Source organism: Pelodiscus sinensis, chromosome 5, assembly GCF_052426305.1.
Source record: "Pelodiscus sinensis isolate ZL-2025 chromosome 5, ASM5242630v1, whole genome shotgun sequence".
In the NCBI taxonomy this organism is placed as follows: Eukaryota; Metazoa; Chordata; order Testudines; family Trionychidae; genus Pelodiscus; species Pelodiscus sinensis.
The window spans coordinates 104,305,937-104,320,448 of NC_143056.1; the positions used below are offsets into that span (position 1 = coordinate 104,305,937).

Sequence of the window (14,512 nt, forward strand, 5' to 3'; positions counted from 1 at the left end):
ATTATTTTAATAACGACATTCATGACATGTTGAAAAGAAAGAACTTTGACGCACAAAGCTTGTTGGTGGATAATGCAATGATAAGACATAAATTTTGGAAAGGAGTCATCCTTCTTGCAGAGTGCAATGAATCCATTGGTGCAGCCCATCATTGCTGGTGCCCCATCAGTGGTGATCACAGACAGCTTGTGTAGTGGCATACTAATTGATGTTGCGTATGATTTGAATAAATTATAGATGTCCTCACCCTTTGTTCGCCCTTTTATAGGCAATACTTTTAGTAACTCTTCTTTTATGGTGAAGTCACTAAATACCATCCTCACCATAACTGCCAACTGCACTGTATCTGATATATCTGTCGACTCATCGAACTGCAGTGAAAACCAGTCACATATTTCCAAGTCATCCTTTAGCTGAGTTTGCATGTTGCTTGAAATTGCATGTATCCTGCTCGTAACTGTGTTGTCTGATAACTGCAAGTCTTGTATTGCCGACAAAATCTCATGCTTGTTAGAAAATCCTTGAAACAGGCAATCAGCACCAGTCAAAAATGCTTCCTTCAACAATTCTCCATCTTGAAAGGGTTTTTGTTCTTTGCAAACAGATGAGCAATTTTAAAGGAAGCAATAGTAGCACTTTTAGACTTTACTACTTGTCTAGTGAAAACAGATTGCTGCGCAGATAGGTTTGATTTGAGTTGATTAATTTTCTTCTTTCTCAGTTCAGATTTAGGTGGATGGCTAATGTCAAAGGAGCTGTGATTAGTTTGGAAATGGCGTTCAACATTATGTTTTTTTGGCGCTGCAACAGTACCACCACACAATAAGCAAACACATTTCCCTTTATTGTCAATAAAACAATAGGTTTCTTCCCACTCTGCATTGAAATAATACGTACACTGTCTTTTATTTGAACCACTCATTTTGGGCAAAATGTTATAAAAATAATAAATCGCAAAGCACGATAAAACAGCAGTATCAGTGAGGGGCAGATGAAAGTTTTGCAGGGCCAGGGCATCACAGTTTCGCGGGCTCCCCTTTGGAGAAAAATTAGAAAAAAGGCGTCAAATGTGAAATTGAAGGCTATTTTCATATTAAATGTGAATTGGGTACATTTGATAGAAACTTAATTTAGTTGGATAATTTTTATTTTAATTATATTGTAATTCATTTTTTAAAAATCTGCATTAATAAAAAGGGGGGGTGTCCAAATGTTGAGCAAAAATAGCACCCTCTCACCCCCCAAAAATCATGGCACGTTTAAATCTCACACTTCCCATCCCCACCATGGCAGGGGGAAGATTGCCAATTTCGCGCCTCCCCCCATTGGAGAAAAAATAGAAAAAAAGCATCAAATGTGAAATTGAAGGCTATTTTCATATTAAATGTGAATTGGGTAAATTTGATAGAAGTTGGATAATTTTTATTGTAATTATATTGTAATTTATTTTTAAACAAAATCTGCATTAATAAAAAGGGGGGATGTCCAAATGTTGAGCAAAAAAAGCACCCTCCCTCCCCCCAAAAAAATCATGGCACTTTTAAATCTCACGCTCCCTTCCACATGGCAGGGGAAGAATGTCCCAAGTGGCTTTGATGATAAAAATCTATCATGATAAAGATCAATGAGCTAAGCAGTACAGTTATACAGAGGTGGGTATACACCACTGAAAGAGAGTTGGTTCCACTACCATTTTTATGTTAGACCAGAGGAGATTTCTTTCCTTGATATATAAGATTTCTGATTAAAAATTACCCTCATGCACTGTAGAAATTTAGTTCTACAGATTATTTTTTTCAAAATTTCAAAATAAAATGGGATGACTATTTTTTTCCCCTTCAGAACAAGAGGTAATATTGTCTTCAACATCAGTAGTAGTATCATGTCAATGATTTTAATTCGATACCATACCTTGAGTTTTAGTCTCAGTTCCATCTTTGAAAATTAATGATATTCTGATATTTTATTACATCCTGTATTCCCCATTAAAGTTGTATATTGCTAATTACTAATAATTCCAAAATATAACTATTTGATGTGCATAGGGTTGCCAGATGGTTTCAACAAAAATACCGGAAACACTTGCCATTACATCACAATCTATATTACATCTTATTTGGAAAATACCGGACATTTATATTTTCTCATTTATATTTTCTCAATTTGTTTCCCAAACAGAAAGCTCAGATACTGGACTGTCTGGTTCAAAACTGGACACCTGGCAACCCCAGATGTGCGAAGACTCTTGGAGAGGGGAGGGGGTATCCTTAAGTTAAATATATTGAATAAACATGTGAATGTAGCAAAAGCATAACCTGGAATATTGTATTAACCCCAGATCCCCTGTGTAGTATCTTGAAGATCACTATGAAAAAAACACTGTATATTATTACCCTTAACATGTTTATATTGCACGCTGCACTGTGTAGGCCTGGGGCTAGATTCTCCTCACATTCACAGAAGTGTAAATTAGGAATAACTTTATAAGAAAGGGCCCTATTCTTCAATGTTGTGTGCCTTATGCAGTCATTTATTTGTATGTGAAGTGTGTGTATGACTTCAGATCAATATTCTCTATTCTTGCACACCGGAAAGTAATGACTTCACATAAGTGTTAAATGGTTAAAGTGGAAAGGAGACTCTGACATAGTGGCATTACATGGCTGTAAGAATGGTGCAAATGAGATCAGAATCTGGTCCCCTGCTATTGTTGTCCCTCATTGGGATGTCTGTGCAAACCATTAAGAGGTATTCAGAGATAATTCATCAGCAGACTTACATTTTGCAGGACTAGTTTTTTTTGTTCCTGGACTTGATTCTCCACTGCTCTACAATGCATGGAGTTATTTACCCCACTATAACGTGGGGAACAATGTTCCCAAAGTAGATACTCTATTTCATATCCATTGATGTAAATTACTATAATATGTGGTGCAGGATCAAAGAGAACCAGACCCATAGTTTACAGATTGTGATTTGCTTTTTAGCGCTTGGGAACCTAGGATAAGAGCTTATTTGCCACATTTAACATGTAACATATCACTTTTCGATAGTTCTCTTAGTAGTGTTCCTTCCCCTTGCCATTTGATTTTTTGAGTCTTTAGATTACACTTGGTTCACCCAAATATTCTTTGCAACCAGGGGTCTAAACTTGCTCGTTTCAAAAATGAAAACTGGGTCTCAAGAATTCAGAAGCCGGGGCTTTAAGAAACACAGCAAATGAGGAGATACTTGCAGTAAAAGTGCATACATTGGCAGCATTGGGGGTGCTTCATCTGGGATAGTTCGGTGGTTTGAGCATGGGCCTACTGAATCCAGGGCTGTGAGGTCAATCCTTGAAGGAGCCAGTTAGGGATCTAGCACAAATCTGTTAGTGATGGTACTTGGTCCTGCCTTGAGAGCAGAGGACTGGAGTGGATTTGATGACCTCTCAAGGTCCTTTCCAGTTCTATGAGATAGGTATGTCTCCATTAAAAAAAATTTTTTTGAGAGAATCTCAGCCTGAAGGAATTCAGAAACCCATATATTTCATAGTTGAGACCCATACAGTTTTGGGCAAGCTTCTCAGTTCCTCAATTTATATCAATGGAGCAAGATCAGTTGACTGCAGCTGAGTATCTAGCACCTGAGAGTTTGGGCCATCCAAAACAGACTTTAATAAGGGGCTATAATTTGAATTTTTTCAGCTTAGTAGCTGACTAGAAAGATGAAAGGGGTAGAAAATTCCTGAAAATAGATCTTTGCTAATGCTTTATTATCAGCAGAGGGACACTGATAATATTCTACAATTGCCGCTTTTATTTAAAAATAAAATGACTTTCTTTATTGCTCAGTGCTGGGATTTTCAAAGAGTCAAAGAGAGTTAGCTCTGGATCAGCCTCTTAAGGTGTTAATTAAAATAACTTCCAGGTTGCTGTTTACTTCAGGGACAGGCCTGGCCAGAAGCAGGTGAGCACAAAGATGTTCTAGTCCGCCCTCCACATGGTGATAGGTGAGCTTGGCCCAGCCAGAAGATCCAGCTCCCTGTGGCTACTGTCATATACAGCAATAATGAGCAATGAGGGGAAATGGGAAAGTTATGTAACATAGGGAGTGGAATGGAGTCACGCATAATTTGACTTCATGTGTTATTAAGGAAGAAGAAACTGTAAAACTTTATGAAAGACACTCAGGAAAGGCATTTTGATTCATCTTGCCAGTGGGAAGGAAGGTGTGAAAGCAGCTTGCATGATAATGAGAAGCCAGATATGGAATATATTCCTCTTTCTGGAAAAACTCGACAGGTATTAAAAGAAAAGGAAGGGGCTCAGTTTAACTGTCAGGCAGAGCACCACAGCAGGACTGCCGATTTATTGAGTGTTAAATGTCAGTATCGATGTAATAAAGATGGTACACAGTAGGTAATAAGCACTTTCCAGATGAGGAACCACTTTCAATAAGTTGTCAACCTGTCTGGCACTATGAATTATTAAAAATGGGGGGAGGGACATAGTCTGAGCTACTTGACTTATAGAAGCTGCAGAGATGCTCCTGGATCTGCTCTGTATTGCTGGTGTATTTTGATGATTTACCAGTGTATGATGGGATCTGAAATCCCGTCCTATCTCAAATCGGCCACATCACTTACTTTTTTAAAGCAGGGGAGGCATTATTTCAGAGTCCTTCCCTACAGCTCCAGAGGACAAAATACAGGGCCAGATCCTGCAGACGTGACTCAGCACTCTCATCTTGTCTGAGGATCGCTTTGACTGTAGCACACCGAATGTCAGGGGGACGGGGAATTAATTTCTAGCTGACCTTTGTCACAGTTTTATGACCCTGTGAGCCACCCAGTGCTGGAAGGGACCTGACTTTGCTCTGGGAAACTCTTTTGTGCTATGAAAGGGTGAAACTTTCATCATCTAAATATTGCAGATTTCTATATCCTAGCAATCACATTGTGGCCTTTTGAATGCCATTCTGCATTGACCTGTTTGAGTTCCCTTATGTAGGGAAATTTTGTGTTCCCAGACCATCAACCCCTTGGAGCATTTGCTTTTGGTGGCAGAGGAAATTGGAATAGTGGATGAAGCTGGCAGATGCCATGGCTGGGTGATAGTCATCTTTAAAAATCCATTGTAGAAAACTCTGCTGGGTTGTTGCTCCCCTTTACCATTTGTGGCTGTCAAGTAGCTGAGCCCCAGAGGCTGTGCACTGCACTTAAAGCCTGCTGGCTGTCCCATGCCAGCTGACTCAGGCTTGTGAGGTGTGGGCTCAGGGGCTGTTTAAGGGCAGTCTAGATGTTGTGGGTTGGGTTAGAGCCTGTGCACTATAACCCTCTGATGTGGGAGAGTCCCAGACTGCCAGTAGGGCCTGAATGTTGACACACAGGTTCCTCACAGGTCCCTTGAAATTGATTTCAAGTTATTCTTCAATTCCTGAAATTGTAAAAATAGTATTAATTTATAAATCCTTCTCCACTGCTAGATCATCCTTCTCTCTTGGAAACTTTCTGCATTGAGGAAAGCACATAGTCTTTTGAAGGTTTAAATAACTGAGCTTCATAAAACTTTGGACAACAATGCTTCAAAACAAACCAAGTATTTTCAAAATTCTTGTAAAGGTGAGAAATACTGGCATTTCTGAAGACTTGTTTCCTAGCACTGAGTGAACTTCTGGATCTTGCATAAAAATGCTGCAGAATGACTCTTGCAAAATCCAGCTGATTGGTATAGAATGAGATTTTTTACGCAGGCTGGAGTAACTGAATTATACTAGGTCCGTGGTCCCCAACACGGTGCCCGTGGGCGCCATGGCGCCCGAGGGGGCATTTCCGTGCACCCGCCAGGTGCTTGGGGCTGGCCTGGCACCAGGCACATGGCGGGGGGAGCGCCGGCCCCGGGCGCGTGGCGCTGGGCGGGGGGAGCGCCGGCCCCGGGCGCGCGGTGCTGGGCGGGGGGAGCGCTGGCCCCGGGCGCGCGGCGCTGGGCGGGAGGAGCGCCGGCCCCGGGCGCGTGGTGCTGGGCGGGGGGAGCGCTGGCCCCGGGCGCGCGGCGCTGGGCGGGAGGAGCGCCGGCCCCGGGCGCGCGGCGCTGGGCGGGGGGAGCGCCGGCCCCGGGCGCGCGGCGCTGGGCGGGAGGAGCGCCGGCCCCGGGCGCGCGGCGCTGGGCGGGAGGAGCGCCGGCTCCGGGCGCGCGGCGCTGGGCGGGGGGAGCGCCGGCCCCGGGCGCGCGGCGCTGGGCGGGGGGAGCGCCGGCCCCGGGCGCGCGGCGCTGGGCGGGGAGAGCGCTGGCCCCAGGCGCGCGGCGCTGGGCGGGGGGAGCGCCGGCCCCGGGCGCGCGGCGCTGGGCGGGGGGAGCGCTGGCCCCAGGCATGCAGCTATGGTGGGGGGCCGCCCCCGGGGCGCAAATGTCCCCGCCCCCTGACGCCCGGCGGGCGAACGGCCACGCCCCCTGGCGCCCGACAACCTCGAAAGGTTGAGGACCACTGTACTAGGTCCTTTTCCATTTCAGGTTCTGTGTTTCATTTAATTTTTTTTCTTTCCTTTATCTAGATTAAGTTTAGTTTTACAGCATGAATGCCAGGAACAAGATACACTTTTAAAAAAATGTCTTCTTCTACAGTATATTAAAGATATTATTCATTTAAAATAATCTCCACTCTCGTTCCATGTACTGCCTTACCAATGCCAGTACCAAGTGCTAAATATTAATCTGTTGAACAGCAGCCATAGGCTAGAATAATTCCTACACATTTATGGATTTAAATGTGAAAACATTTCTGTGTTTCAAACAATTTTAGATTGTTTCCCCTGCCCATTCCTGATTTTATACAGAAATACTTGAATAAACTGAGACATGTACTATGCATGGATCATGTAACACACGTAGATGGTGTACGGTATAGGCTTTTTAAAAAGTTGCTCTAAGAAGTAAATGGGATCTGAGATGATCACTAGGCATTTTAAGGATATTATTTTACCACTAGAGGACAGGAGGCTATAAAACACATTAGAGAAAGATTATGTTTTCCATTAAAGGAAAAAATACAATTAGTATTTAACAATTATGAACCACTGACATTCTAGATCAAACAGAACATAACTGCTGGCATGTTTAGAAGATAAAAATGGGTAGCAAACTGAAGATATTTTCTGCTGCTGTTTGAACTGTTGAAACAGTGTCTAGGTCAGTGGTCCCCAACACGGTGCCCGCAGGGGCATTTGTGTGCGCCCGCCAAGTTCTTGAGGCTGGCCTGGCCCTGGGCATGTGGTGCATGCATGGTGCCGGAGCTGGCCCCGGGCGCACTGCTGATTGGCCGCCCACGCTCTGGGCACACAGCGCTTGGACGGGGGGGGGGGGGGCGCCAGCCTCGGGCGCATGGCACTGGGGGGGGGGCAGCCCCCGGACATGCGGCACTTGCGGGGGAGCTCCGGCACTGGGCGCGTGGCGCATGGAGGGTGCGCTGGCCCTGGGCACTTGGCAGGGGGGGCGACATCCCCTTGTGCGCGGCCCTTGGAGGGGGCCCCGCCCCCGGGCACGCGGCTATGGGGGGAGTGCATGGTATGGGGGGGTGCATGGTATGGGGGGGCCGCCCCCCCGCCTCCGCCCCCGGGCGCGCAAGTGTCCCCGCCCCCTGGTGCCTGGCAACCTCCAATGGTTGGGGACCACTGGTCTAGGTGTCTCTGCTGTAGGAAATCTTGGATCAACATTGTGCTCTCCCAGTGTTCGTCATTAGGAGCACAAGTACAGATGAACTGCATAGTGTTACAGACGGGTAGCCCTGAGAGTCTGTAACTGGAAATAATTAATGTCAACGAATGATGTTGCAGCACCTTACAGTAAGTCTACATAGCAGCGTTATTTCAGAATAACTGACGTTATTCCAAAATAACAAAGAGTGCGTCTACACAGCAAGCCATTATTTCAAAATAATGGCAAGCTGCCAGGCTTCTTACTCTGATTCCAGTAACGCTCATTTCACAAGGAGTAAGGGAAGTTGAAGGTAGAGTGCTCTCCCTTCGACTTCCTGCTGTGTGGACAGTGCCAAAAGCCTATTTCACCTTAAGCTACACAATTGACATAGCTGCTTTGTAGACGCTGAGTAGTTATTTTGAAATAGCATCACGGGAGCAACCATGCTACTATTATTTCAAAATAACTGGTTTGGAATTAGCATTACTCCTGATTGAAAGCAGGAGTACAGATTTCAAATTCCACGGCCCATTATTTTGAAATAACAGGCTTGGTAGCATGGACGCTCTGCTTTTAAATTTGATCTGTGGAGAGGGGAGGTATTTCAAAATAAAATCTTAATGTAGACCAGGGCTGAGAGTGCAGTTTGAGGCGCAGGCAGGGATAACAGTGCTGTAGAGAAGATGTGAGATATATGTGAAATGGAATTACTATTTGGGGACTATCAGGGTCAAAGTAGGAATAAGAGCCTCCGGAAAAGGGCACTTTTTCCGGAGGATCGGGGCCAGTCTAGACGCTCTTTTCCGGCTTTTTTAAAAGCCGGAAAAAAGCGGCGGACATTTTTATTTAAATGCCGCGGGGGATATTTAAATCCCCCGCGGATTTCCCTACGACGACTAGTGAAATTTACATGCCCCTTCCGGAAAAGGGGCCAGTGTAGACGTAGCCGACTTGATTCCCACTGAAATCAATGGGAATTCTGTCATTGACTTAAATGGGAACAGAAGCAAGATGAAGTGAACCGTCTCCTTGTCCCAAGGACTGTACTCAAGTCTTCTAGTTCCTTCAGAAAGAATGACAGACTCAATTCATGCTGTTATTGTGCAAAATCCAAGGTTCCTGTAGCTTATACAGAAGGAGAACTATATGCATCTGAATGTGCATAAGAGTCACTAGATTACAACTGGAATTTTCAAAGTAGCATGTTGGAGTTAAGTGCTGAAATCCCATTAAAATATTCAGGGAATAGGGTGCCTAACATTTTTATGCTGCTTTGAAAAGCTTCACCTGTTACTTTTTTGTGTTTTACTGTGACATATAGGGATATTTTCAGTGCACTGTTTAGTCATTATTTGTACATAGGAAATGGGAAATCATTGTATTCTCTTGTTCCCAAATAAACTGTTGTCTTATCTTTTTGTCAAAATTTCTCTTTGGCCAATACTTCCTTGGAGGTCCTATGATTACACAATTTGGTCTCTAGTTCATAGCTGCTAATGTTCTTAACGGGCTGCCGAGCAGAAATTTAAGCAGAAGATAAAGTATGAGCCATTTGGCATCATCTTAGTCATTAGCAGTAATAAATGCTAAACTTTTTCTTTTAACTAAGATCAATCAATACAGGGTCCTGTACACAGTGCCCTGACATGCAATGACTACTTCTTATTCAGTACTGCTTCTTGTACAGCATATCTAAGGGGGTTTGATAGAATGTTTTAATAAGCAGTATTGAGTTTTGAGACCAGTACCCTGAAAGCTTTACTAATGTGTGGTGACAGCACTTTCTGGCAAGCTGAACAGGTTTGGTATTCTAATTGAATGAGGCCAGCTCTTCCATATGTGACATCCTCTCAATGATGACAGATTCATTCAGGCAAGGTGGATGTGCAAATGGCTGCCTGATGCTTGGATATGCACAAGCATAGTAAAGACTCAAGGCTGCTTGTGTAGTGAGTCAGCTGACAGATGCAACACAGAAGATGTAGTCTGAGAAGAGGAAAAGCAAAAAGGGCTTTATGCAGCCATTGTGTCCCCCAGACGCTCTGGGGGCCAAAAAGAGGTCTGGTATAAAGCTAGAGAGAGCAGCCCTTGACATTGCCTTTTGTCTTCAGTCCAAAATCTTCACAGTACTAAGTGCTATAGCTATTCTCCCTTTCCATGTCATGCATATGTGCAAGGACGTGTTAAGGTAGAGCACTTACTATGGCCCTTCACAACTGCAAGGTTGTGGGAATTCTCCTCTGGCTCCTTTACAGGCATAGTATTTCATCAAAATAATGTACAGGACCAGAGCAGGGTCTATAATCTGTCTCCCACCCTGCAAATTATACCCTGGTGCTTAGACAGTAGGTACTCAACCTTCCTTCTTCTTTAGCTCATACTCAGAAAGAATTCTTTTAAAACAGCCCATTATCTGTATCATATTCTGTCTGTGGGGCAGAGTACCTGCCCATTCTGCTCACTTTGTGTCACTTGGGGTTGCTAACTTTCTAATTGCACAAAACCAAACTCCCTTACCCTGCCTCTTCTCTGAGGCTCTCCCTTACTTCCTGCATCCCCTCTTCCTCTGTCTTTGCTCTGCCACACTCTCTCTCACTCCTTAATTTTTACCAGGCTGAGGCAGGAGGTTGGGGTACAGGAGGAGGTGAAACCTGTGGCTGCAGGGGATGGGGCCAGAAATGAGGGATTTGGGGTGCTGGAGGGGGCTCCAGGCTGGAGCCTCTAAGAGGAAGTTTGGCTGCAGGAAGGGGCCCAAGGTGATATGGGATGTGGGATGCGGGCTCCGGGAGGGAGTTTGGGTTTGGGAGGGGACCCAGTGCTGGGACAAGAGGTTGGGTGTTAGAGGGGTTGCAGGCTCTGGGTGGAACTTAGCTTGGGGGATAGAGAGATTCCTTGAAGCAGTGACATGTCTCTGAGGTTCCTAAGCATAAGGGTGCCTCGGGTGGGATGAGCACATTGCCAATGGGCTGCTGTTCCCAGCCAATGAGAGCTGTAAAGCCAGCGCATGAGGTGGAGACAGCACACAGAGCTCCCCAACCACTGCTATGCCTCAGAATGTCAAGGGTGTGCTGACTGCTCATGAGGGAGTAAAGGACTTCAGTTTTTAAAATGTTATCGAGAGAAAACCCCCACCCACATACAGTAATAAGTAATTAGCTTATATCTGCACCAAAGCTTCATAAAAGCTCCATAAATTCTCTCTTTTATTATCGAGGATTTTGGTTTTCTTTGTGTCATTTTTATCTAGGTATCAAAAATTTCATTAAAGACACAAAAGGTTGCCCTAAAGCCTTATTAACCCACTTCTCAAAATTCTAGGTTTCAAAATGCCAACACCACTGGAACCAGCCCTGCATACTTCTAAAACACTGCAAATAAATATGTATTCAATTCAGGTTATGTCTACACTCCAGTCCAAGGTGAAGGTGCAGCTTAGGTACACAAACCCCTTCTAGTTTTACCAGAAATAACATAGCAAAAAATAACAGTGAAGGTTGTCAGTGCCAGTTTCAATGTGGACAAGCAACATAAATAGGTTTCTAGAGTCTTTGGTGTTCTTGTACAGTCCGCTCCGAAGCCTCTACACTGCTATTATTTGCCATACTGGTATGGGTATGTTTACCTGCATTGTAGTCACAGTTGGGGTGGAGTGTGGGTTTCTGGCACATTGCACTAGACTGGTATTTTGCCCCAGTCTTTCTAAATATATATCCTTTCTGTCATGAAGTTCTCTAGGTATCTGTGTACCTTCTGTCCTGTATTCTAGAAGTGGCTGCATTTCAATGTTGAAATAATTCCTGCTTCTGTATGGTTTCTGAAGCAATTTGGGCGCCTTAGGATGAATGATGTTATTTAAATGTAATACGTAGATGAAAGGAATAGTATTAAAAAGACCTAAAAATCAGGATATGAAATTAAGACAGAAAACGTTTGAGTACATTTCTTTGCTCATTTTATTTTATTTATGTAGAACCTGTGCCAGCCAGCACAAGAGAACATGCTGTACTTTCCTAAATTCTGTAGGTAGATAAAAATGCATTTTAGATTTGACACTGCTCCATAACCTAACACTTAATGTAATGCTCTGATAGAGTGAGATCATGGAATCCCATATAGCAGCTCTAATTAATTTTGACTGTAGCTAGCTTGGCTCAGCTGAAAACTGTTCTCTCTAGATTCTCTGGTTGCACTTCAACCACAAGGAAGTTTTTGACTGAAGGAAAATATACCACATCAAGTCATTAAATGTCAGCTGTACATTCATTTATAACAGTATATAGACAGGGTCGGCCTGAGCCATTTTGGCGCCCTGGGCCCCAGGCGTATGGTGCTGCCTCAGGGGAACACGGCCCCGCCTCCTGGCGCATGGCGCATGCACAGCCCCACCCCCGGGATGTGTGGCCCTGACTCCGGGCGCATGATGCGTGCGTGGGCCCGCCCCCGGGGCACGTGGGTGGACGCACGGTGCAGATGCTGCCCAGTCGGCCCAGCCATTGCCGATGGCATACAGCCCAGGGCCGCCCGGGGCAGGCTGCGCCTGGCCGTGCAAGGCCCTGTGGCTGCGGGGGGAAGGGTGCTGCTGGCCGGTGCTGCGGGGCTTAACACGGCCTCCACCCTGGGCGGCCGCTGCAGCCCACCGGAGCTGGGCGCTCCCTGTAGGTTGGTGCCCTGGACAGCTGCCTGGCTAGCCCACCCCTTAGTCCGGCCCTGTATATAGAACACTGCACAGAGCAGTTTGGCAGCCACATTTATATATTTTACCTGTACAATAGTTTTAGTTGTATTTTTGTGAAATTACTTCGTTTTTAAATGAAAACTCTTCTGTAGTTAGTAAAATCTCACCCCAAGTATTACTTCAGTACCAGGCCTGACGAATATGCCACACTCAAGGCCAAGTTTCTCTTTAAGGCAATCCAGGGAGCTGTGCCCTCTGCTCGCTACACTCACCAACCCCCCTCTCTTTGGCAGCTTTCATAGCCAGAGAGTGTGAGACCTAGACTCACCAACCCCCACTCTCTTGGGGGCTAGGTGTCTGGCCAGGGGGGAGGATACAGGAGCAGGCTGGGGGTACAGGGTCTCAGTGGAAAAGGTGTGAGGGAGGTCTTGAGGTGCAGGGTCTCGGCAGGCAAGTGAGTGAGGGGGCTAGGCACAGGGAGTACAGGATCTTTCAAAACAGGGCATTTCTGTTGAAAATGCCCTGTCTAAACTGCAATTTTTTTTTGAAAAGCCCCATTTTGAAAAAAAACGGTGGTCACCATTATGCAAACGAAGTGCGGGATATTTAAATCCCAGCTTCATTTGCAGTTTCGATAAGTCTAATTTACATCTCTCTGCTGACAGAGGGGTATAGTTTAGACGTAGCCTGTTCGACTACATCCAAAACTGTCCAAAACTGTCATGGCTCACAGTACCAATGCTCTTGGAGTTATTTACACTGCACAGGAAAATTCAAGAAATATTGCTCCTTTATTCAACATCTGAGTGGGTAAAGAGATGAAGGCTGACTGTGTCAGGAAATACCAACCCACAGGCAGCTGATACACAGAAGCTGAGGAACCCCCATACCATGTACATATTCTTGTGCTCTTTATTTTAGATAGGGACTTCACTGAGTTAACCATGAAAAGCATTGATTTAGGGCAGTGCTTGAAATGTAGCTAAGAATATTAATAATAATATCAACTCAAGATACTTAACTAATTCCCTCTCAAGGGAATTCTAATTAATATTCAAAGAGTCTCAATATTTGACAAGATTAAAAAGGAAAGTGTTTGGTTTTAAATAATGCTCTTAGATTTTAATATTAATTAATACAAAAAGTAGCTTAAAATCCTATTTAGGACAGTTGGAAGCAGATATCTGAACACTAAAAATGCTGAGTGATGTACTATTAGTGTTCCATCCTGCTGTTTTAATGGGATTAATTGTATGTTTCCACTCAGCACATAGAAATAAATGGTTCAGATGGAAGGTTGGAAGAATAATATTGTAGAAAAGATGCTAACAGGCCCCTGAAATATGATGATTACCAGCTATTTGAGATTCAGTGGTTATAATATGATAACAAGCTATTACATTATGCAGGTAGAAATCATTGAAAGCGAAGTGACATGAAATAGAATTATATTAAAAAATAGGACAAGATCTCATTTTGTTATTCTCCTGCCTGTTTCTTATGACAAATATTAAATGGGAAAGTTGAAATTTCCATTTATAAATGGAAATTCTCTGAGGAAGCCAGCATCAATCTAAAGTGATTAGTTTTATTTGTCAGGAAACACTAGAAGACAAAAGCAGATCATGTTAGCTAGACCCTGGCTATCCAGCTCAGCATCAATAAAACAGTGCAAGGATCAGTCAGTAAGGGTACGTCTAGACTACATGGCTCCGTCGACGGAGCCATGTAGATTTGTTTGTTCGGCAAAGGGAAATGAAGCCGCGATTTAAATAATTGCGGCTTCATTTAAATTTAAATGGCTGCCCAACTCTGCCGATCAGCTCTTTGTCGGCAGATCGGGGCAGTCTGGACACTCCCCCGTCGACATGAAAGCCCTTTATCGACCTCCCCAGTAAACCTCATCCTACAAGGCATAATGGGGAGGTCAAGAAAGGGCTTTCAGGTCGGTGCAGGAGCATCCAGACTAGCGCGCTGAGCCAACAAACAGCTGATCAGCTGTTTGTCGACTCAGCGCAGAAACCATTTAAATTTAAATGAAGACGCGATTATTTAAATCGCGGCTTCATTTCCCTTTGCCGATCTGTCTAATCTACATGGCTCCGTCGACGGAGCCATGTAGTCTGGACACAGTCTCGGATCTGAAAAATGTCTCTCTCCCTTC

The 14,512-nt window shown here is 44.5% G+C and overlaps 1 protein-coding gene across 5 annotated transcripts in view; it reads left to right on the forward strand.

Moving 5' to 3' along the window:
• The window catches only part of GALNT18 (polypeptide N-acetylgalactosaminyltransferase 18), a 699,281-nt gene that overhangs the window by 230,002 nt on the left and 454,767 nt on the right, over positions 1–14,512 (forward strand). The gene's annotated exons all lie outside the window — the stretch shown is intronic.